Raw genomic sequence first — 26,091 nt, forward strand, 5'->3', positions numbered from 1 at the left:
GGCATGTGATGTAGCTATCGAATTGTCCATCGTTTCTTTCCAGTGATTATCATGTTCCAGCAATTGCAATTGCTGGCATGCTTCTCAAAAAGTTGCACACACTACACCATTCACAATACGCACTTAAATGAATTTGAACCGCGAGACGCACAACAGTCCGATAACTTTCATGAATTCAAAAAGTAAATATCCCAAAAAGCGCTTTATTGCAGTTCACACCCATTCGATACTGCTGATCTCATATCGTTCAAGGGCAATAACCGCTATGTTGCTTTCTTTGGTGACGTACTTGCAAACGTATTTGATCGTTTTCACCAATCTGCAATATTCAACATTGACATGAGTTTTGAATGCGAATTAAACAAAAGTGGCGAATATGGTACCATCCATGTGTTGTCTACTTCGATGTGTTGTTAACGTCGATATTCACGCCTCTAAATGCTAAATGATGATGGAGTCATGTGTAGAAGTTCACGCAAGTGAGGAAAGTTCTCTGATCGCCATTCACTTGGGAGTGGCCAGAAACGATTCTTTTACACATGGCTCAAGCAGGTCACTACTTCCGGTCTTTGACCAAGTATCCTCTGGGTAGCCTAAGAACATCCGTTCGAAGGCGAGCTAAAGTGAGAAGGCGAAACATTCCCTACAAGGGTTGTGCGCTGGGCTTGGGACCCGCCACGTAAAAAAACAATACCAATGAAAACGTTGAAAGAGCCTCGGATGAGAGACCCCCATTTTGATGACGACCATGGCAAACGGAATAAGGACTACGATTTGAGGGCATGCACCTGGAATGTCCGGACCCTTAATTGGGAAGGTGCCGTTGCCCAGCTGGTTGATGTCCTCGCAAAAATAAAGGCTGACATCACCGCCGTCCAAGAAATGCGATGGACGGGACAAGGACAGAGACGAGTAGGTCCTTGTGACATTTACTACAGTGGCCATATAAAGGAGCGCAAGTTTGGTGTTGGATTCGTGGTGGGAGAGAGACTCCGTCGCCGAGTACTATCATTCACTCCGGTGAATGAACGTCTAGCCACAATCCGCATCAAAGCGAGGTTCTTCAACATATCGCTGATTTGCGCCCACGCCCCGACGGAAGAGAAGGACGATGTGACCAAAGACGCCTTCTATGAGCGCTTGGTGCGCGCTTATGAGAGCTGCCCCCGCCACGATGTCAAAAACGTGCTTGGCGACTTTAACGCCAGTGTGGGAAAAGAAGGTATCTTTGGCACTACGGTCGGTAAATTCAGCCTCCACGACGAAACATCCACAAATGGGTTGAGGCTGTTTGACTTCGCCGGGGCCCGAAATATGGTTATCTGTAGTACTAGATTCCAGCATAAGAAGATTCATCAAGCTACCTGGCTGTCTCCGGATCGAAAAACTACCAACCAGATCGATCATGTTGTGATAGATGGAAGACACGTCTCCAGTGTTTTAGATGTGCGTGCGCTCCGAGGTCCTAACATCGACTCGGACCACTATCTTGTTGCAGCTAAGATTCGCACTCGCCTCTGTGCAGCAAAAAACGCACGCCAACAAACACAAGGAAGGTTCGACGTCGAAAAGCTGCAATCACAACAGACTGCCGAACGATTTTCTACTCGGCTTGCACTCCTGCTCTCTGAGAGCACTAGTCAACAACTCGGTATAAGGGAACTGTGGGACGGCATTTCAAATTCCATACGTACAGCTGCAACCGAAACCATTGGTTTTCGGAAAGAGCAAAAGAACAGCTGGTACGACGAGGAGTGCCGTGTCGCAGCGGAGAGAAAACAGGCTGCCTACCTCGCAACGTTACGATCGACCACTACACGTGCGGGATGGGATAGATACCGAGAGTTGAAGAGGGAAGCGAGACGCATTGCAGACAGAAGAAGAAAGAGGCCGAAATGCGTGAGTACGAAGAGCTTGATAAGCTGGCCGACAGGGGTAATGCTCAAAAATTCTACGAAAAAATGCGGCGGCTTACAGAAGGTTTCAAGACCGGAGCATACTCTTGTAGAACCCCCAAAGGTGATCTAGTTACTGATGCCCAGAGCATAGTTAAATTATGGAGGGAACACTTCTCCAGCCTGCTGAATGGCAGTGAACGCACAACACCAGGAGAAGGAGAACCCGATGCCCCAATCGATGACGATGGAGCAGATGTTCCATTACCCGACCATGAAGAAGTTCGAATAGCAATTGCCCGCCTCAAGAACAACAAAGCGGCAGGGGCCGACGGACTACCGGCCGAGCAATTCAAACACGGCGGCGAAGAACTAATAGGGAGCATGCATCAGCTTCTTTGTAAAATATGGTCGGACGAAAGCATGCCCAACGATTGGAATTTAAGTGTGCTATGCCCAATCCATAAAAAAGGAGACCCCACAATCTGCGCCAACTACCGTGGGATTAGCCTCCTCAACATCGCATATAAGGTTCTATCGAGCGTATTGTGTGAAAGATTAAAGCCCACCGTCAACAAACTGATTGGACCTTATCAGTGTGGCTTCAGACCTGGAAAATCAACAACCGACCAGATATTCACCATGCGCCAAATCTTGGAAAAGACCCGTGAAAGGAGAATCGACACACACCACCTCTTCGTCGATTTCAAAGCTGCTTTCGACAGCACGAAAAGGAGCTGCTTTTATGCCGCGATGTCTGAATTTGGTATCCCCGCAAAACTAATACGGCTGTGTAAACTGACGTTGAACAACACGAAAAGCTCCGTCAGGATCGGGAAGGACCTCTCCGAGCCGTTCGATACCAAACGAGGTTTCAGACAAGGCGACTCCCTATCGTGCGACTTCTTCAACCTGCTCCTGGAGAAAATAGTTCGAGCTGCAGAACTAAACAGAGAAGGTACCATCTTCTATAAGAGTGTACAGCTGCTGGCGTATGCCGACGATATTGATATCATCGGCCTCAACACCCGCGCCGTTAGTTCTGCTTTCTCTAGGCTGGACAAGGAAGCACAGAAAATGGGTCTGGTAGTGAACGAGGGCAAAACGAAATATCTCCTGTAATCAAACAAACAGTCGTCGCACTCGCGACTTGGCTCTCACGTCACTGTTGACAGTCATAACTTTGAAGTTGTAGATAATTTCGTCTATTTAGGAACCAGCATTAACACCACTAATAATGTCAGCCTAGAAATCCAACGCAGGATAACTCTTGCCAACAGGTTCTACTTCGGACTGAGTAGGCAATTGAAAACTAAGATCCTCTCTCGACGAACAAAAGCTAAACTCTATAAGTCGCTCATAAGTCGCGTCCTGCTATATGGTGCAGAGGCTTGGGCGATGACAGCAACCGATGAGTCGACGTTACGAGTTTTCGAGAGAAAAATTCTGCGAAAGATTTATGGTCCTTTGCGCATTGGCCACGGCGAATATCGCATCCGATGGAACGATGAGCTGTACGAGATATATGACGACATTGACAGAGTTCAGCGAATTAAAAGACAGCGGCTACGCTGGCTAGGTCATGTTGTCCGGATGGATGAAAACACTCCAGCTCTGAAAGTATTCGACGCAGTACCCGCCGGGGTAAGCAGAGGAAGAGGAAGACCTCCACTCCGTTAGAAGGACCAAGTGGAGAAGGACCTGGCTTCGCTTGGAATATCCAATTGGCGCCACGGAGCGAAAAGAAGAAACGACTGGCGCGCTGTTGTTAACTCAGCTATAATCGCGTAAGCAGTGTCTACGCCAATTAAGAAGAAGAAGAAATGCTAAATGTTCTGTCATTGTTGTCTGGTGAGCGACACCGATACAGTGAATATCCATCTATTCCCATTTCCGTTTCCGAAAAAAAAGCACATGAGTAGTGTTTCGTGCATTTATTGTCAAACATACAAACCAAAGTGGGATTGTTAGGTTCGCAAGGTCCATGAACCATATTGGTTTTCACCACTTCGTATAATTCTGGATCTATCTCTGAATCAGGAATTTCCCCTGAAATGATTTCATCAATTTGATCTGGTTAATCACCATCCGCATCCAAAGAAGAATGTGTGCGTGCGGCAAACATCTTTTTTGCTACTCAACAGAATACATTCAGCATCTAACAGCACCATATATACCATAGGTTGCTTCAAGATAAAAACCATCAAACATCGCTGCTATTAATAATAAGTCATGCTGCGATATCGTTACGATCGCTAGCTGGTTGACCGCCTTGCATAATTCCGCACGTATGTCATCGCATTTTGGGAGTACTTCTTTCCTTGGGCTGCCACACGTTGATGGCAAAAAGAACGCCGACCAATATTAGCGCGACCTCTTCGTGGCTTCGTAACAAATTTCAATATGCAATTGATCACATTGTGTGAAACACACATAATTTTTTCACTGAATAATTTTCAATAATATTTCCTTTGGATAGCCGGAATAAAAAAGCAAGCGACCGCAATTGAACAATTCAAATAATTTACAAATCAAAATATTGAAAAACAAAACAAACAAAAATTTAAAAAAATGTGTATGGAAAATGTTATTTTTTGGAATTTTCCAATTATCCGACTTCTTCTCATTAAAAGTATAAGGTATTTTGTTTCTAAACCTTTCCCGATCCACAACAAACAACCTTTCAATTTCAAGATTGCTTCAACCGTTCTCTTAGTGTTACTAACAAACAAACATTCATTTTTATTGTAACTTTTGTATGGGAAAAAGAAAAAGGCTGTTTTTAGGAGTTTTCCGGAAATTATTCGAATTTTTCTCGCCGTAAAAACCATTTTTGAACTTCAACGAACATTTAAGAAAAAGAATTGGCCAAATTGGTCCAGGCGTTATTGAGTTATGCGCGTACATACATTTTGACGATTCATTTTTATTTACATACATATGTACATATATAGACTATCATGTGAAATCAAGCAGCACAATAAATAATATTTTAATTTCAACAAAAAGAAGCTTTTAATACCAATACTTGCTAAAATAAAATTCATCAGAAATTTTTTGTGGGTAAATATACAATTATTTTATTCTTGTTAATTAGTTTAAATTGAGAAGGAAACGGCTAGCAAAAATTTTATATACAGTGCGTTCAAAAAAATTACGTTTGTCCTTTGCACGATCAAATAGCGGAAAACTCTTTTAATTTTTTTCCAAATTCCCCGTTCAATTGTAATCACTGACGATCTTCTTAATGAGCTACGCCAGGCCGTGAAATAAGAAAAATGAGTGCTTGATATAAGAAATGCTTTGAAAAAGCAGTTTTTAAATAAGAATAATACATTTGAGAGGAGGTGGTCCAACCATTATGGAAAAATTGGAATCTTAAATGCCAGGAAGAGAAACGAATCTTTTAAAACTGAGGTATATTTATTACATAGCTATTATTCACATTTTTTTGAAGAAACCGTTGCACAGTCTAAGAGAAGTTAAATAAGTAAGTAAGGGCTAAGTTCGGGTGTCACCGAACATATACTCGCGCATGATAAAGTGATAATCGAGATTTTATTATCCGTCATTTACATATTTTTCAAATAAAGTATTTGTGTAAAGTTTTATTCCGCTATCATCATTGGTTCCTAATGTATATGTATATTATACAGAGAAGGCATCAGATGGAATTCAAAGTAGCGTTATATTGGAAGAAGGCGTGTTTTTGAACCGATTTCACCCATTCATCGTACATGTTATCAGGGTGTTAAGAAAATATTATATGCCGAATTTCATTGAAATCGGTCTAGTAGCTCCTGAGATATGGTTTTTGGTCCATAAGTGGGCGACGCCACGCCCATTTTCAATTAAAAAAAAAGCCTGGGTGCAGCTTCCTTCTGCCATTTCTTCCGTAAAATTTAGTGTTTCTGACGTTTTTTGTTAGTTGGTTAACGCACTTTTAGTGATTTTCAACATAACCTTTGTATGGGATGTGGGCGTGGTTATTATCCGATTTCTTCCATTTTTAAACTGTATATGGAAATGCCTGAAAGAAACGACTCTGTAGAGTTTGGTTGACATAGCTATAGTAGTTTCCGAGATATGTACAATAAACTTAGTAGGGGGCGGGACCACGCCCACTTTTCCAAAAAAATTTCGTCCAAATATGTCCCTCCCTAATGCGATCCGTTGTGCTAAATTTCACTTTAATATCTTTATTTATGGCTTAGTTATGACACTTTATAGGTTTTCGGTATTCGCCATTTTGTGAGCGTGGCAGTTGGCCGATTTTGCCCATCTTCGAACTTAACCTTTTAATGGAGCCAAGAAATACATGTACCAAGTTTCATCATGATATCTCAATTTTTACTCAAGTTACAGCTTGCACGGACGGACAGACAGACATCCGGATTTCAACTCTACTCGTCACCCTGATCACTTTGGTATATATAACCCTATATCTGACTCTTTTAGTTTTAGGACTTACAAACAACCGTTATGTGAACAAAACTATAATATTCTCCTTAGCAACTTTGTTGCGAGAGTATAAAAATGTTTTAAAAAGGGATTAAATATATATCTTCAGGATCAGGCATCAAACGTAGTAGTACTGTAATCAAACCCCTACTTTCAAAAGCATACACTGAGAAAAAATTGCAGAAAATATCAATCGTAATTGGGGCAAAGTAATATTTACAGTTGAGACAACTTTAGTATTGTTCAACCCCTTGAGAGCTGCTTGGCTAAGAGAAGCACAAACATTTAAGCAAAAAAGTGTTAAGCACTACAAATGTTTATGTGTTGTTTTGAGCTGCTTCGCTGAAAACTTAAACTCCGTTAGAATGATAAAATTGTATAAAGAGGATTTACTGAATGACGGCATATCTAGTCATAATTGTTAGCCATACCACATGAAGACAATGAAAAAAGAAAACTATATTTTCACTTTACATTTGCCTTGACAGTCACCAGACTCTTGCCATCCGAGAAGATAGCATCATTTCATTAGTTTTTATTGTTTGCCTAAAACAAATATTTATTTGCAATCACGTAACTTGTTTTCTTTTACTACTTAATTTGAGCGAGAAATTTTTGCCAGCAGCATTAAATTTTATAACCATTTATGAACCATGAAATTGCTGCACCTTTTCCACTTTTCTAATACGAGTATTTGGAAGCTGATATAGATGCCAAGTTCGCAAACTTAATCTTCGCTGCTGGCGAATTTGGTTCTGGTGAATTGGCTTTAATTCGCAATTAAGCTTTTTATCTATCAGCAGAGGGTTGAAGATTGTATGCGCGAAAGGAGACAGGAATGAGAAGTGTGCAATTAAGACTTATCTTATTTGGGGGCGTACGAAAAGCGTCTCTTACCAATAGCTGGTATTGGAATTTAGCGTAAATTTAAACATAATTACGTTTTAACGTTAGCATGATTCCATGGAAGGTTTTAAAAGTAATAGATTTTTCAAGTCATAAACTGCAAAATACCCTTCACAGGTGCATTTCTGTTAGTAACTAAGTGTTCAGTTTCTATGGAAGCTACGGTGACAAGCAAAAGTTAGTGCATGTTTGAAAATTCTATGTTTCAATATCTGTAACTTCCGCAATAATAAATCAAATTCAACCAAATTTTCAGCATTAATTATTTTTTATGTACTTAAAAAAATGACATTTGTAAAAAAGTTAAACTAAAACAAAAAAATTGACTTACGGTCAAAAACTTAAAATATGAGCAATGCACTCAATTTTGCACATTATGAAATCTTCGAATAAATTGAGCATATACACAAGAAATTTAATATTTTGTCCAAAAACCTTTGTTTTTTTTTAACACTTGCGATGCGTCTGGGCATACTTTCAACCAGACGTTGTATGGTTTCCCGAGGAATGTCCATTCGTCCCGAACGCGTTCCATAAGTTCTGCCATATTTTTTGGGGCCCTTTCTTGTAAACCCAATCGTCTTTTTACCAAGGACCACAAATTTTCGATTGCGTTTAAATCTGGGCTTTGCGCAAGTCACATTAGCTTCTGGAATTTCTGTTCGTCCAACCATTTTTTCACTATCTTGGCCGTGTGTTTCAGGTCCCCATCCTGCTGAAAACCCATTTATTCCTCTGGATATGTGCACTCGTCCAAAAAATCCGGCAAATTTGTTTGTAATATTTGAAGATAGTCTTCCTTCTTCATGATGCCTTCAATTTTTACGAGTGGTCCCGTATGCCACCACGTGAAACACCCTCATATCATTAAGCTTCCACCACCATGTTTCACGGTTTGCTTGACGTGATGTTTTTGAATGTGTTCATGTGGTCTGCGCCAATAATATTGTTTGCCGTCGGACTGAAATCTATTAATTTTACTTTCATCAGACCAGATAACCCTTTTCCAGTCATCCTCTGTCCAATCCTGATACTTTCTGCAGAATGCCAAACGCGCTTTTATATTTTTATCAGACAGTGCTGGTTTCTTTTTTCTATTACGGATTTAAAACCAATTCTGTGTAATGCTCTCTGAGCAGTAGAGGCACTAACGTTCTTGTCCAGCATTTCAGCCGCTTTTTTTGGGTGTTACCCGCTTATCTTTTTGTATGCAATGTATTTTGGGCGGCCACCGAAATTGGATTCAACAACAACTAATCTTCTTTATTTTACAATTTTTTTTTTTTAATTTAAACAAAGCCCACTAAACTGATAAGCAGAACTGTTATATTTACTTATAAGCACTCAATATGTCAAAAGGTAACGGTTAATTAGACTACTTATGGAGAATTATTGAGTATATGCTCAATTTATTCGAAGATTTCATAATGTGCAAAACTGAGTGCATTGCTCATATTTTAAGTTTTTGACCGTAAGTCAATTTTTTTGTTTTAGCTTAACTTTTTTACAAATGTCATTTTTTTAAGTACATAATAAATAATTAATAATAAAATTAAAATTTGGTTGAAATTGATTTAATATTGAGGAAGTTACAGATATTGAAACATAGAATTTTCAAACATGCACTCACTTTTGCTTGCTACTGTATATGCTATAGATAACCAATCTGATCAATTTCTTCGGAGATTACATTGTTGCTTTAGAAAATAACATTTACCAAATTTCGTTAATATCTCTTGTCAAATGTGAAAGTTGTCCATACAAGAACTTGATTCCGATCGTTCAGTTTGTATGGAAGATATATGCTATAGTTAACCGATCTGAACAATTTCTTCGGAGATTACATTGTCGCCTTAGAAAATACTATATACCAAATTTCGTTATTATATCTTGTCAAATGTGAAAGTTGTCCATACAAGAACTTGATTCCGATCGTTCAGTTTGTATGGCAGCTATATGTTATAGTATTCCGATATCGGCCAATCCGACAAATGAGCAGCTCCTTGAAGAGAAAATGACGTTTGCAAAATTTCAAAACGATATCTTAAAAACTGAGGGACTAGTTCGTATATGTATATATAGACAAACAGACGGACAGACGGACATGGCTAAATCGACTCAGCTCGACATACTGATCATTTATTATACCCTGAACAGGGTATATTAAGTTTGTCACGAAGTTTGTAACACCCAGAAGGAAGCGTCAAAGACCCTATAAAGTATATATATAAATGATCAGTGTGTTGAGCTGAGTCGATTTAGCCATGTCCGTCTGCCTGTCTGTCCGTCTGTCCGTCTGTCTGTATATATACGAACTAGTCCCTGACTTTTTAAGATATCCTTTTGAAATTTTGCAAACGTCATTTTCTCTTCAAGAAGCTGCTCATTTGTCGGAACGGCCGATATCGGACCACTATAACATATAGCTGCCATATAAACTGAGCGATCGGAATCAAGTTCTTGTATGGAAAACTTTCACCTTTGACAATGTATCTTCACCAAATTTGGTACAGATTATTTTCTAAGGCAACAATGTAATCTCCGAAGAAATTTGTCAGATCGGTTAACTATAGCATATAGCTACCATACAAACTGAACGATCGGAATCAAGTTCTTGTATGGAAAACTTTCACATTTGATAATGTATCTTCACCAAATTTAGCATAGATTATTTTCCATAGAAACAATGTAATCTCCGAAGAAATGGGTCGGATCGGTTAACTATAGCATATAGCTACCATACAAACTGAACGATCGGAATCAAGTTCTTGTATGGAAAACTTTCACATTTGACACTGTATCTTCACCAAATTTGGTACAGATTATTTTCTAAGGCAACAATGTAATCTCCGAAGAAATTGGTCAGATCGGTTAACTATAGCATATAGCTACCATACAAACTGAACGATCAGAATCAAGTTCTTGTATGGAAAACTTTCACATTTGAAAATGTATCTTCACCAAATTTGGTATAGATTATTATCTAAGGAAACAATGTAACCTCCGAAGAAATTGGTCAGATCGGTTAACTATAGCATATAGCTACCATACAAACTGAACGATCGGAATCAAGTTCTTGTATGGAAAACTTTTGCATTTGACAAGATATATTTACGAAATTTGGTATAAATTATTTTCTAAGGCACCAATATAATCTGTGAAGGGTATATTAGCTTCGGTGCAGCCGAAGTTAACGTTTTTTCTTATTTATATATATACTTTATAGGGTCTCCAACGATTCCTTCTGGGTGTTACAAACATCGTGACAAACTTAATATACCCTGTTCAGGGTATAAAAATAAAACCGCAGGAATGTGCAGCATGAGTGAATGTCCAACCAAGTGGAGTTTATATGAGCAAATTTAAATTGAGTAAAGGTGCTATGATTCCACATACCTTTTAAGAAGCTTATCAAAACAAATGGTCAAATGGCCAATGTGTTAAGGGGTTAAATTTAAATTATATAGTATATTATACTATAGAGTATAACAGTTTTGTTCACCTAACGGTTATTTGTATCACCTGAGATTAGTAGAGATAGATATAGAGTTAAATATAGATAAATGATCAGGAAGACGAAACGATGCCGTTGTGATAAAAATGGAAAAAATCGGGTCAAAACTTCCTTAAATCCCAAAATATTTAATATAAATATTTTCGAAATTCTGTATCTATCGATTAATATGAAAACATATTAATGAGTTCGAGAAAAAATATCTTTCTATATCCCAAACAGTGTATTCTTTTCTTATGATTATAAATAATTGATTGATTAATTCTTACTCTTAATTAAAATATAAACGAAAGTTCCGTTTTAAAATTCAATTACATCCTAATTTGGCCCTTCATTACTTGTTTCGGGTGAAAACAGTTTTTTAGGATAAACATAAATCTCTGAGTTGTGGATATACCGATCAGAAATTTTGTACCTTTCCTTTTCTCCACAAGAAGCTGCTTATTCGGACTACTATAATATATGGCTGCCATACAAACAGCTCAAATGATCAAAATCAACGACTTGTATGGAAAGCTTTTTTTGAATTATTCTTCAAGTCCGTTTTGGTATTTGAAGTAGTAGATTAAAACTGTATAATGCTGAATGATAAACAAATATTTAGCAACTCCGTACGAATGTGTTTTGGTAGAGTTGCCACGTTTTCTTGCTTAAAATACATAATTTTATATATCACTGCTAACAGTTGATTTCATTAGTGAAACGTTTGTAATCGTACAATTTACATGTTAAGTAGAAATAATCGAGTTATAAATTTTCACACATAACTTCCATGTAAGTCTATGTCAAATTCTATATATAACGAGTCATAAACCAACTACACAATTTACATTTATACAAATTAATGTGGCATATGTATTTATGTACAATGAGCTGTTGGCTATGTGGACTTGTGCTCTAATAAATTCCTGCCGAAAAGCGTAAAGTTATAAATAACAGTCGCCAGAGCGAAGATTTATTGAGATTTCAGAACTGCTGACGTGCCGCTCGGCTAACTCTATTGAGTCGATGCACACATTATACCCATATGCCCGCTGGGCTTGTAACATGAGTTGCAAAATATATGCGCGTTATGGAATTTTTCCCATAACCCAAGGCGTCGGCATAATCAATGCTATTTTACTTGAAGTGGTGTGCAAGTATTTGGAGAATTACATTTGCTAGGGGTTTAAGTGAGGAAATGTATTAATACAAAATCAGTACAAGTGAGACAAAGTATGCTTGTGGAAAGTATAAGTATAGTGATTTTAAGATGGTAAATCTGATCATGGCCTCATCTACTTGGATTTTGAGTTTTTAATAGGGAAATGCCTAATAATTTAGAATAACGAATTTAGGGATCTTATAGTATTGTAGTAGGAGAGTATACAATTGACTCGTCTAGGCGGATTATCGCAGATACCTTCGAACTTTTGGAACGCCAATCTATCTCATTTTATAAAGAGGCAGGTGTATTAGGCTAGTTAAATTGTTCAAGCGTGTAAAGATTTAGGTTACCGTTACTTTATTTTCAGCTGGGTCTATGTATGTATGTTAACATAAAATAAGAATAGTAGACGAATGTTGCTATGATCACAAAACAAGTATTCCGGTTCATAAAACAGCAATCTCAATATAAACATAAGATTTTGCTCAGATATGCATACTAAGATAATATATTTTGTTTATACACTTGTGACTGTACACTGCATTTCTAAAACATTCTTCTCTTGAAGTACCAATGTTTCGAAAATTCCATCTGTTCCTTCGCAGTAAAAATTATAAAAATAAAAAATTATTACATATATTTTTTTTTATTTTCTTCAAAAAAAAAAACAAAAATCGATTGTCATTAAAATAACTAAGTAGTAGGCTTAGATAGCTTTCACAAAGTTTTTATTAACAAATACCAAATCATTCAAGGAAATGTACCGTTTTTGTACTAAAATTTGTTTTTTATATCAAAATGACATAACATGTTAGTTATAAATAGGAAAAAATGTAACGCTCTTAAAATTCAGCACCAACTTCTGGCTGATTTTATCTTTACCATCAAATGCTAATATTAATTGTAACATTTTTGTTAAATAATTGACTGGAAGAGTTTATTATGAGGGAAAATTACGCAAGGAACAATGGAAGTTTTGATATCCGAGAAATTAAATTCTCTCAAGCCAACGTATGCTTCGTGAAAGATTACAAAGAAATTAGTCATATGAATATGTATCATAATGATATCATATTGCTATGTTATACCTCTATTTTTAAAACTGCCTCCACTCCATGCGATAGAAAAAGATTAAGAAACAATGCCATGCTTATATACATATCTATGAATTGGTTGAAAATATTACCTTTATGCATGACGTAAAATTATTATTATTGAAAAATGAGAATATTTTAACAAAAAAAATATGTTGTTACAAATTAAAAAAAGAAAAATTTTCAATATTAGCGTAAAATGTACTTCTACATCTACTGCATACAAGTACATATTTACCATCATGTCAATACATTTGGCTTATTCAATATTACTCATACGCCCTGGTTTACTCAACAAATTTATGTTTATTTATTCTGTACATATTTGATTCGCTTTAACCTAACACATTACATAATGTGAATTTTGAACTGCTACTAGATAGAAGAAGTTAAATATGTACATATTTTAAATCATTATTTTATACCTAATTTTTTTACAGAATGTATTTTCTCATTGTCATTTCATACTCTATTCCATTCATATGTGAAGGGGAATATTTTGCTTATAGGCAATCCTGTGTATTGCATTCATTTTATAGAACTTCGGCGAAAAATGCCAATAAGAATACAAACTAATACAACAGATGTACCTATATGCTGCAAACATTACTTTCTTTGAAGTTTTCTTTTATTATAATTAACTTATGTATATTTGATAAAAAATAAATAAAAAGTTATGAAATTTAATGGGTATAAATATTTTTATTTAAATTACTAGAAAAATTACTATTTTTGAAAAGAAAGTTTCAATGTTTTTACTCCAACTAAAGAATAAAAACTGAAATTCACTGGTAACAATTACATTTTTAATTATTCAAAACAGCATTTTATTAATCAACGACGGTTAAAGTGTTCTGTTATACCTTTTGATGGAGCAACGTTTGGTGAAAAGTTAACTAGAAGAATAATCTTCGATGAGTCGAAAAAAAATTATCAAGATGATCATAAGCCCTGCACAAATTGTATCATTTAGTTTATATGACCGTTAATTACATTGTAATATTTTCTTCCACTTACCTTGGTAAATGTAACCGCAAAATTTCGCCTTTTCGCAATTTAATGTCATAACTACACGACGGTGGATACCAAGGAGCGATACACAAAAATATGCCCTCACTGGCACTATTATTCTTCAGCGAGTCGGAGCTGAGCAGCCAATCGCAAATGCCATGCTTGATGACCGCTGCATCGACGAACCGGGCCAATTGCCGAGATTGAAATGGAAAACAGTGTTGAACAGCGGATCCGCCGGTGAGGTGACAAACTCGATGTACGAGTACATGTACTGCGAAATGCCTGTGAAACCGAGAGAGAGAAAAAGCCATGATGAACAAAAGGAGAGAAAGTAATTGCAGAATATATGAATGTAGAATAATTTGAGACACGTACGTACCCCTCTTCCCCTTAGTATCCATTTAGAATTTTGCCGCAACGACATACACATGTGTGTAGTGTTGCCTGGAGCTAGTAGTAGCTTTACATAGTTATATTTGGCCTTTATTGCATTGATGCTGATGTTGCTGTTGTTGTCATTTTTCAAACTATAGGTGTATGGTCGATAAGAATGGTCATTTAAATAGGCATAACAGGCTATATTGCGTAATTGTGTTGTTATGTCTAAAACAACAACAACACAACACTGAGTGGAAATACGCTAACAATAAGGCGCAAGAAATTGCTATCTATTCTGCGGACGAAGTAATGGCGTGATATGGGGTTAAGTTTATGGAAGAGCAAATGTAGCAAAAATGTTTCTAGTTTACCCCGCCGTGTGCATACGTTTGCTCTCTTTCGCGGATCTCGTCTGACTTTCTCACCCGCTTCAGTGCAGTTATCTTTAATTATTCTTCTTTTGCGCGTGTTCTTCTATCCCGCGTGTTTCTTCTGTTTGTGCGAACAAAGGTATACTCTACCAAGTGACTAATAACATAAAAGTGTAATCATGCCCCCCGGGGCTACTAACCTAGGGGAAAACAGGTTTGCCCTGCTTTCCTCTAGTCCACAATCAAAAAGGAAAAAAGCCAAAAAATCTGTTGAAGAGTTTCCTGATCTCCCTCTTGTAAACATTACAAAAAACGACGATCCTAAGTTCATTGTATTAAAATCGTGCGACAACAACAAGCCCCTATCACGTTTTTCATGTTTTTTGGTACATAAAGCCCTTAACGCCATAAGTAAAGATGTGAAAATCACAGAGATGAGAGATGGAAATCTCTTGCTACTTGCAAAAAATAAAAAAATTGCCGAAAAATTCATCAACATCAAAAACCTCTCAGGCATCTGCCAAATCGAAGCAAAATACCATGAGCAACTCAATAGTGTCAAAGGCACAATTTTCGCTCCGTTCCTCAATCACGTCCCAGACAACGAAATTGTTGAAGGCTTAGAAGCATATGGTGTAACATCCATTTACAGATTTCAGAGAAAAACTGAAGGAGTTCTAATACCAACAGGTGCGTTACTTTTAACCTTTGAAAGCTACAAACTTCCCGAAAAAATAGATGTTGCATGGAGGAAAATTTCTGTTCGCCCATACTTCCCCAACCCAATGCGTTGCAAATCTTGCCAAAAGCTTGGCCATACACTAAAGCATTGCAAAAATCTTCCATCATGCGTTAATTGCAATTTCCCTCCGCACGAAGAAGAAAAATGCTCAAGATTAATGTGCGCAAATTGTTCTGGTGAACATCCCGCGTCCTCAATTATTTGCCCAAAATTCCAACAAGCGAAAGAAATATTAAAAATAAAAACGGTAGAAAAGTGCAGTATGCGCGAAGCAGCAAAGAAATACAGAGCGCAAGCTCCCTCCCCCACTCCTCTTCAATCATTCTCTGAAATTACTAAGCGACCTGCTCCCATAGCAACCAACAAAATTAATATACCCACTGTAAAAACTACAACAACAAACAATAATGCAAACATCATTCCTATATCACCACCAATCGATACACCATCCACCTCTTCATTAAAATCAAATGCAATAAGCCTTACCGCTTTATACCCCCCACCCCAAAGTTCCAATACCAATCTCCCCACCTTTCTAAACTCTCAGCTCAGCGAAGCAATGCAATCCACCATAGCAAGCGCTAAGTTAAATGACATTGCGCAATTCGCTAATAGCTCAAGTCTTAAACATTCTTCTTCACGCGACTAGACGCGCTATGCTAAGCATAGTTTACTCATAGTTGCCAAGACTCATTTTTCTCTCCCCACTCACTAGCTATTTATATTTCTCCCTTTTCTGTTTCTTGTCTTTACTTTTTTCGGTATGCTGTCGATCATACAATGGAATATGAACGGTTATGCCAACAATTATCACGAACTAGAAACTCTTATCAATTCTTACACTCCATCCATGATCTTCCTTAATGAAACTCATATTCCACATAATCAACCTGCTCACACGCCAAAATCCTACGTAGGCTATTTTTACAATCTCCCGCACGTAACAACAAAAAACAAGGCGCTGCTATTTTAATAAGAAGAAGCATACCCCACAAAGTACTACCTGTTCGGTCTAATCTCTCAGTAGTTGCCATTGAAATTAATGCACCAACAAAACTAGCAGCAGCTTGCATCTACATTCCACCCACACAAGATTTTGCTTCTTCTGATATTCTGCAATTGATAAACCAATTAGATAAACCACTTATTTTAGGAGGAGACATAAACGCCTGGAGTACATTATGGGGATCTACAAACACAAACTCAAGAGGCGAAAAAGTTGAAGATGCGCTACTTGCATCCAATATTATCTGTCTTAACGATGGATCCGCCACACATTTTTCCACCCACAACACCTTCTCCAATATTGATGTCACGTTTTGCTCTACTAATATAGCGCCCCAATGCTCATGGCAAGTGCTAAATTCTTTGTTTGGCAGCGACCACTTCCCAATATTCATACAAACAAATCCGCGCAACAATCAAAATACGAGTACATTTAAATTTACATCTAAATTCAAAACTGATGAGGCTGATTGGAAAAAGTTCAGACAAATATGCAACAATCTTTGTGAGACCACGCAAGTTTCCTCCAACTCGAACCAGGAGTCTGCTAAAATTTCGAGAATCATACGTACGGCTTCTCACTTTTCCATCCCTCGAACGCTTCCCAACAAAAGTAGGAAAAATATTCCTTGGTGGAACGCTGACTTGTCCAGACTACGGCTCACCAAGCAGAATTTATGGTATGAATATAAGCGAACACGCTCAGCTGAAAACCTGCTCCTTTACAAAAAGGCAAATGCGTTATTCCGACGTTCTGCCAAACATTATAAAAAGAAAAAGTTTGAAGAACTCACTGAGACCATAAACCCCCGCACTAGCCCAAAGAAAATATGGGATGATATCAAAATGCTAACGGGATCTCCTAAACAGCCTCTATTTTCCTACATTCAAACACAAAGCGGTCCATTAACGGCTCCCGTAGATATTGCCAACCATTTTGCTTCTTTCCTGTCACTCTCTTCTTCCGATGCAAGCTTCTCAGACACGTTCCGAAACCTAAAATCTCAACGAATAAGTATTGAACCACCTATTTTGTACCGTTTATCGCCTCCCGCTAAGCAACTAGAGTCTGAAATTCTACTAACCGAACTCGAATTCGCCCTTTCGTCCGTTAAAGGCAAAACCCCTGGTCTTGACAAAATTACCTATCCAATCATTCAAAACTTGCCTATCCAGGCTAAGCATCGTTTACTCAACCTCTATAACAATATATTTGAAAGCGGATTCTATCCTCATGCCTGGAAAACTTCGTGTATAGTTCCTATCCTGAAGCCCAATAAGCCAGCGCCTGACGTCAACAACTATAGGCCGATATCGCTCTTACCCTGTTTGGGAAAACTTCTTGAAAAAGTTATAGTTAACCGGCTTATGTGGTATGGCAACAAAAGGAAACTCATAAGCCCCAACCAAACCGCATACAGAAAGAACTATGGCACCATCGATGCCCTTTTGCATTTAGATCACTTTATATCAAGCGCTCTTTCCTCTAAAAACCATGTCTCAATTTTAGCAATTGATTTTCAGAAAGCATTCGACCGTGTTGGTGCCCATATCGTTCTGAGACAATTAGATAAGTGGAAACTAGGCCCTAAAATCAAGAAATTTGTCAAGAACTTCCTCAGTCACAGGCAATGCAAAGTAAAAATAAATGGTTTTCTATCCTCCATAGCTTCACTTGACAACGGAACCCCGCAGGGGTCTCCATTATCCGCCTTCCTTTTTATAATAGCTTTCGAAGAGATTACTCAACTGACTTACAACCATCGCGGCATCGAGTGCCAGCTTTATGCTGACGATGTAATTTTCTACACAAAGAATGCAAACCTCACCAATACAGCCCATCTGTTTGAGAATATCTTATCCGAAATTTCGACATGGTCCCTATCATCAGGAACTACTATCTCTTACGAAAAATCAAAAACATTACACATTTGTAAAAAACGAACATGCTCAGGTTTACTAACCTATTCTAACAATATTAATATTAGTATGGTAAATGAACTTAAAATCTTAGGGCTAGTACTAGACTCTAAATATAGCTTTAAGGCCCATTGTAAGCATATTAAGGACTGCCTCTTAACGCGACTAAATATAATCAAATATCTAACGTCGAAAAAAAGTTTAATTCATCCATTAACGCTTATCAACGTCACCAAGGCTCTAGTGATTTCCAAGATCGACTACGCTCTACCTATCTTCGGCAACTGTCCGGTTTCTACAATGAAAATACTCTGCTCCCCTTACCATGTGGCCATGCGCAGAAGCATTAGAGCATTTCCAACAACACCACTAAAGAATCTCTTTGCTGAAACTGGCCTGCCAACTATAATAGACAGGACTGTCGACTGCACCAGACGTTTACTACCAAAGCTTCTGTTCACGACCAACACTATTCTCGCCAAAGACGTCCACAATGCTCTCTCGAGGAAACGGAAACCTAAGTGCTTGTCAGCCATCGCGCGATGCGTTAACTTCGCCAGGCAACTTGAGTTACCTTCCTATAAATGTTCTCTTGGACCTGAAACTCGTCCACAATGGATGATAAAAAATTCTTCCTTTGCTATTAAGACCCTGCAACTGCCGAAGGATAAGACCTCAAGCGAAAAATACAGGCAACTCTTCGCTTCGGAGAAGTCAAAATACTCCAGTTACGGTTGGAACTTTATATACACCGACGGCTCAAAAACAGCAAACAGCTCAACATTCGCAGTCACAAAAGAAAATGGTGACTTGATTCGACACGGCACTCTTCACACAATATGTTCTTCATTTACGGCCGAAGTCGTCGCTTTATTAGAAGCAGTTACTTACGTAAATTACACCAGGGGAAAGTATATCGTATGTACCGATAGCAAATCTTGCATCGAAGCCATAGAATCGCCGGAAAATACACAAAATGAAATAGTCGCCATACGCAACAATCTTTTGAAATATCCAAACAAGCTGAAACTGATGTGGATCCCGGGGCACACAGGGATATCCGGTAATGAAAAAGCAGACGCAGCTGCGAAAAATGCAGCAAATACACCAACCATAACTTTCGGTTATTTCACAAAACAAGACATTATAACTGAGATTACACGCCTAAGGAAAAAAGCAGCAAAAGATAATTGGAATGGATATATTCATCACTATTCTAAAATCAACCCGTTCAGAATTAAGCCGACCTACACTGCCGACATCTCCTTACGCGCCATCAGGCCCTTTACCCGCTTACGTCTGGGACACACCATAATTACACACGCTTATTTATTGCAACGTGCCCCTCATGGTAACTGCCCATTCTGCGACGAAAACGCAACGGTAGAACACATATTAACCGCTTGCCCTATAACTGCAACAATTAGACATGAGATTTTTAATTCAGCCGATCCATTCCAGCTTCTGAATGAGCCCACCGCTAAAAATGTGAATATGATTTATAATTTTCTTAAGGAAACAGATCTACTTCGACGAATATAAAGATTTATAGCTACTCTAATTAACTCACTAACCCTACTTCCTAAGTACTAATCTATCCTTTCACTTCTGTTTTAATATTACATTAAACATATATATGTATGTAGCATAACAGACAGCCGAAGGTCAAAACCCTCTGCTGCCAGTGCTGCTAAATATTTATTTGTAGAATATTAAGTATTGTACAAATAATTTATACCATTCAAAAATTCTCTCACTTACATACGCAACGACTCAATCATTTGTCTGTGGCAATTAATTTACCCACATACAGATAAAGTCATTGCATTTCAATTTCGTAAGGGCTGACCAGCGTTGTGGCAGCACCTACATCCATGAATTTTCAACTGCATTCACATCCACATTTTTCTTTTGTCTTTGCAGTCGTTGGTGTGCCACTGCTGATTGTCTCGTCTACTTAACTTAACTTTACGTCCATTTTCGGCTCCCCTGGTTGTGCTTTATTGTTGTTTTAGAGCTGAATAGGCTGACATTTGACATTTCCTTTTTACCAGCTGATAAAAGCCATCTGCCATATTCTGCAAATTAGTTTGACCTCGCTTGATGTCTGCCATGCTATGTATGTATAAATGGGTATATATATATATATATTCGTACATATGTATTTATGAGCTTTGGTAGACGTGGAGGAGTCAAGTGTAGAAGCTCACGCACGTGAGGAAAGTTCTCTGATCGCCATTCACTTGGAAGTGGCCAGAAACGATTCTTTTACATATGGCGCAAGCAGCTCACGACTTCCGCTCTTTGACCAAGTATCCTCTGAATACCCTAAGAACACACGTTTAAAGGCGAGCTAAAGTGAGAAGGCGAAATATTCCCTACACAGCGTTGTGCGCTGGGCTTGGGACCCGCCACGTAAAAAACGCACCCAATGAAAAAGCATAAACAGCCTCGGAAGAGAGACCTCCTTTTTGATGACGACCATAACAAACGAAATAAGGACTACGATTTAAGGGCATGCACCTGGAACGTCCGCTCCCTTAATTGGGAAGGTGCCGCTGCCCAACACCGCCATCCAAGAAATGCGATGGACGGGACAAGGACTGAGACGAGTAGGTCCTTGTGGCATTTACTAAAGTGGCCATATAAAGGAGCTCAAATTTGGTGTGGGATTCGTGGTGGGAGAGAGACTCCATCGCCGAGTAGTGTCATTTACCCCGGTGGATGAATGTCTAGCCACAATCCGCATAAAAGCAAAGTTCTTCAACATATCGCTGATTTGCGCCCACGCCCCGACGGAAGAGAAGGACGAGGGGACCAAAGATGCCTTCTATGAGCGCTTGGAGCACGCTTATGAGAGCTGCCCCCGCCACGATGTCAAAATCGTGCTTGGCGACTTTAACGCCAGGGTGGGCAAAGAAGGTATCTTTGGCACTACGGTCGTCAAATTCAGCCTCCACGACGAAACTTCCCCAAATGGGTTGAGGCTAATTGATTTCGCCGGGGCCCGAAATATGGTTATCTGTAGTACTAGATTCCAGCATAAAAAGATTCATCAAGCTACCTGGCTGTCTCCGGATCGAAAAACTACCAACCAGATCGATCATGTTGTGATAGACGGAAGACACGTCTCCAGTGTTTTAGATGTGCGTGCGCTCCGAGGTCCTAACATCGACTCGGACCACTATCTTGTTGCAGCCAAGATTCGCACCCGCCTCTGTGCAGCAAAAAACGCACGCCAACAAACACAAGGAAGGTTCGACGTGAAGAAGAACCGACACACACCACCTCTTCTTCGATTTCAAAGCTGCTTTTGACAGCACGAAAAGGAGCTGCCTTTATGCCTCGATGTCTGAATTTGGTATCCCCGCATACGGTTGTGTAAACTGATGTTGATTAACACCGAAAGCTCCGCCAGGATCGGGAAGGACCTCTCCGAGCCGTTCGATACCAGATGAGGTTTCAGATCGTATATTTGGGAAACAGAAACATTTTGGGAAAGAGACCACTAAAAATGTCAGCCTGGAAATCCAACGCAGGATAACTCTTGTCAACAGGTGCTACTTTGAACTGAGTAGGCCATTGAGAAGTAAAGTCCTCTCTCGACGAACAAAAACAAAACTCTATAAGTCAGTCATAATTCCCGTCCTGCTATATGGTGCATAGGCTTGGACGGTGACCACAACTGATGGGTCGACGTTATGAGTTTTCGAGAGAAAAGTTCTGCGAAATATTAATGGTTCGTTGCGCGTTGGCCACGACAATTATCGCATTCGATAGAAAGATGAGATTGAAAGACAGCGGCTACGCTGGCTAGGTCATGTTGTCCGATTGGATGAAAACACTCCAGCTCTGAAAGTATTCGACGCAGTACACGCCGGAGGAAGCAGAGAAAGCTGAATACCTCCGCTCCGTTGGAAGGACCAATTGGAGAAGGACCTGGCTTTGCTTGGAATATCCAATTGGCGCCACATAGCGAAAAGAAAAAATGACTGGCGCGCTGTTGTTAACTCGGCTATAATCGCGTAAGCGGTGTCTACGTCCACAAAGAAGAGGTAGACGTGCATAATTAAGCTGTATTGTGTGGCTGAGGAAATCTGGCTCTGTTTCACATTGGAACATACAGAAGTTTTCATATGGGAATTCGTAAATAGTTTTCAGTAAAAAATAATAAATTTTAAATTCCGCTGAAAAATTTCTTTGAGGAAATTCCGTTAGTTCTGCTTTCTCCAGAATAGATAGGAAAGTGAAGCAAATGGGTCTGATGGTGAATGAGGGCAAGGCAAAACATCTTCTGTCACCAAACAAGCAGTCGTCACATTTGCCACTCTGCTCCCACGTTACTATTGACAGTCATAACTTCGAAGTCGTAGATCTAGTATTAACACAAACAACAATGTCAGCCTCGAGTGAATAGGGAATTGAAAAGAAAAGTTCTCTCTCGACGAACAAAAACCAAATTCTATAAGTCACTCATTACACAGCTGATGAGGCGGTGTTACGAATTTTCAAAAGAGCTTCTTTATTCAATTTCAAAACTTCAATTTTATTCATCCACAGATTTTATTCCAGATTTCTGTGTTTCAAATTAGATATCTTAGAGATATCCATTTTCTTTCTCCTGTAAATCTCTTGTAAGCGTAGACAACATTTCGTTCCTTGGAAATATGTCAATATAGTTTTCTAAAAAAATATTGCTCAACAACCGGATCCCTATTTTTACCCAAAAAGGAACTTTTAACTCGCTATTAATACCTCAAACTTTTTGATGTATATTTCATATTGTTGCAATCACAATAATATTGTAGATTTAACGTTCTTTTGTCGAATATGAATATAAATAAAGCGATGATAATAGTAATCAGATTTTGAAATAATCTTAGTTAATCTTCGCAAAAACTCGTATCGCTGTTATTTATACATGAAGATGAAAATATAAATTTTGTGGCTCGAAAATTCGAAAAATTGTGGAAGAGCTTGACGTTCTTTATAGCCGAGAGGAAATTTACCTATCCATTTTATAAAAATACCTTAAGGAAAGGACAAAAAATTAAATGTGTTTTATGAGCCTTTCCTATGTGTGACCATGTGACCAATCTGCCGGTATAGGTATACGGAAACTAGAATATCATAGGATCACAAATATAACTACTGTTGGTAACAATCAAAATAATCCTTTCTAACTCTTTTAATTTTTTTAGATTTTCCCGTTCATCACATAAAATCTATCAAATTTGGTTGTTTAGAATCTTTTAATACACAAAACACATATGTAATCTTGTTCAATAGCTAAAAAAGTTAATACTTACCAATAATGCTAAATGGAAATTTTCCCAGCCCACAAAATTTGCCAATAAGTGGCGAATGCGCATCGCGACCATCGTAGACGGCAAGCCAATCGTAGGGGCAGTGCTCCTTGCCGGAACCAATTGGTCGTATGGGACAAGTCATGACGTTCTCACACCTGCAAAGCAAATGAAAACAAGTAAGGAAGGGCTAAGTTCGGGTGTCACCGAACATTTTATACTCTGGCATGATAAAGTGATAATCGAGATTTCATTATACTTCATTTACATATTTTTCAAATACCGTATTTTTGTAAAGTTTTATTCCGCTATCATCATTGGTTCCTAATGTATGTACTCGTATTATACAGAAAAGGCAGATGGAATTCAAAATAGCGTTATATTGGAAGAAGGCGTGGTTGTGAACCGATTTCACCTATATTTTGTACATGTCATCAGGGTGTTAAGAAAATATTATATACCGAATTTCATTGAAATCGGTAGAGTAGTTCCTGAGATATGGTTTTTGGTCCATAAGTGGGCGACGTCACGCCCATTTTCAATTTTTTAAAAAAGCCTGAGTGCAGCTTCCTTCTGCAATTTCTTCCGTAAAATTTTGTGTTTCTGACGTTTTTTGTTAGTCCGTTAACGCACTTTTAGTGATTTTCAACATAACCTTTGTATGGGAGGTGGGCGTGGTTATTAACCGATTTCTTCCATTTTTGAACTGTATATGGAAATGCCCGAAGAAAACGACTCTGTAGAGTTTGGTTGACATAGCTATAGTAGTTTCCGAGATATGTACAAAAAACTTAGTAGGGGGCGGGGCCACGCCCACTTTTCCAAAAAAATTGAGTCCAAATATGCCCCTCCCTAATGCGATCCTTTGTGCCAAATTTCACTTTAATATCTTTATTTATGGCTTAGTTATGACACTTTATAGGTTTTCGGTTTCCGCCATTTTGTGGGCGTGGCAGTGGGCCGATTTTGCCCATCTTCGAACTTAACCTTCTTATGGAGCCAAGAAATACGTGTACCAAGTTTCATCAAGATATCTCAATTTTTACTCAAGTTACAGCTTGCACGGACGGACGGACAGACGGACGGACAGACGGACGTACGGACAGACAGACATCCGGATTTCAACTCTACTCGTCACCCTGATCACTTTGGTATATATAACCCTATATCTGACTCTTTTAGTTTTAGGACTTACAAACAACCGTTATGTGAACAAAACTATACTCTCCTTAGCAACTTTGTTGCGAGAGTATAACAACCGTTATGTGAACAAAACTATAATACTCTCCTTAGCAACTTTGTTGCGAGAGTATAAATATAAAAGGAAAAGCGATAAGAAAAAGAGTAACAGTAAGCTTAAAAGTGAAGTTGACAAAAAGCTTGGATCCATAAGTATAGTATATACCAACCAAAATGGGCGGGTTACTGGCACATAAGATATGCATTTACTATTGACGAAAAAAAAGCGGCAGTTACGCTCTCAACAGTTTGGGCAATTGGCGTAAAATAGTTGTTATGGGTACAATAAGGATAAAGTGTGCTATATTTATAAATATTGAATTCTGATTATAGTATTAAAGAGTTGTAACTGAACACTAATATTAGAAAAGCAGAAGGAAGCTTGGGCTTTGTTAAGATGCGTCAATCGCTGTCTAAGTAGACTCTGAGGAATATAATCTGCAATGAGATACTTGGCACCTTTTTGTTTAGAATTCTATATCAAAATAATGTATATGATAACTTTAAAAAATTTTCCACCTATTTACCAAGGTATGTACAAGCAAAATTACCGCATTTGGTACAAAGAGCAACATCTAGGGATTCAAGAGCTACCATTTCACCAGAAAAGGAACGATTGGATGTGATTTTTGAGGCGGTGGAATCAACGGTCCATATTTCTTCAAAAATGATGCTGGTGGGAACGTAACCGTAAATGGCCACCGTTATCGCGCCATGATAACCGACATTTTGATGTCTGAAATTGAAGTTCGTCACCTCGGCGACATTTGGTTTCAACAAAACTTCACATGGGAGAACACTTTGGTGAGCAGATAGTTTAAGGTTTTGGCCGGTCGATTGACTACCAAGATCATGTGATATTCTACCATTAGACTTATCCATTAAAAAGCTTAAAGTGTTTTTTTTCTTAAAAAGTTGGGAACCTCGAATGGATAATTTTTTTTAAAGAGTGTGCATGAATATATGGAGTATATTGCGATGAATGATGAGAAAGTCAAATCTATAGCTATTTGTTGCTGGTTGTAAAAATTATTGGCTGTGTCTCCCCGACTCAACACCCAGTTGGTAATAAATAATGAAAAGTTATCGATAGTGAGAG

The 26,091-nt window shown here is 38.4% G+C and overlaps 1 pseudogene; it reads right to left on the reverse strand.

Annotated features, from left to right (window-relative positions):
* The window catches only part of LOC126755796 (uncharacterized), a 114,680-nt pseudogene extending 89,132 nt beyond the window's left edge, over positions 1-25,548 (reverse strand).
* Between the last annotated feature and the right edge of the window lie 543 nt (positions 25,549-26,091).

The sequence above is a fragment of the Bactrocera neohumeralis genome, chromosome 4 (genome assembly GCF_024586455.1).
Source record: "Bactrocera neohumeralis isolate Rockhampton chromosome 4, APGP_CSIRO_Bneo_wtdbg2-racon-allhic-juicebox.fasta_v2, whole genome shotgun sequence".
NCBI lineage: Eukaryota > Metazoa > Arthropoda > Insecta > Diptera > Tephritidae > Bactrocera > Bactrocera neohumeralis.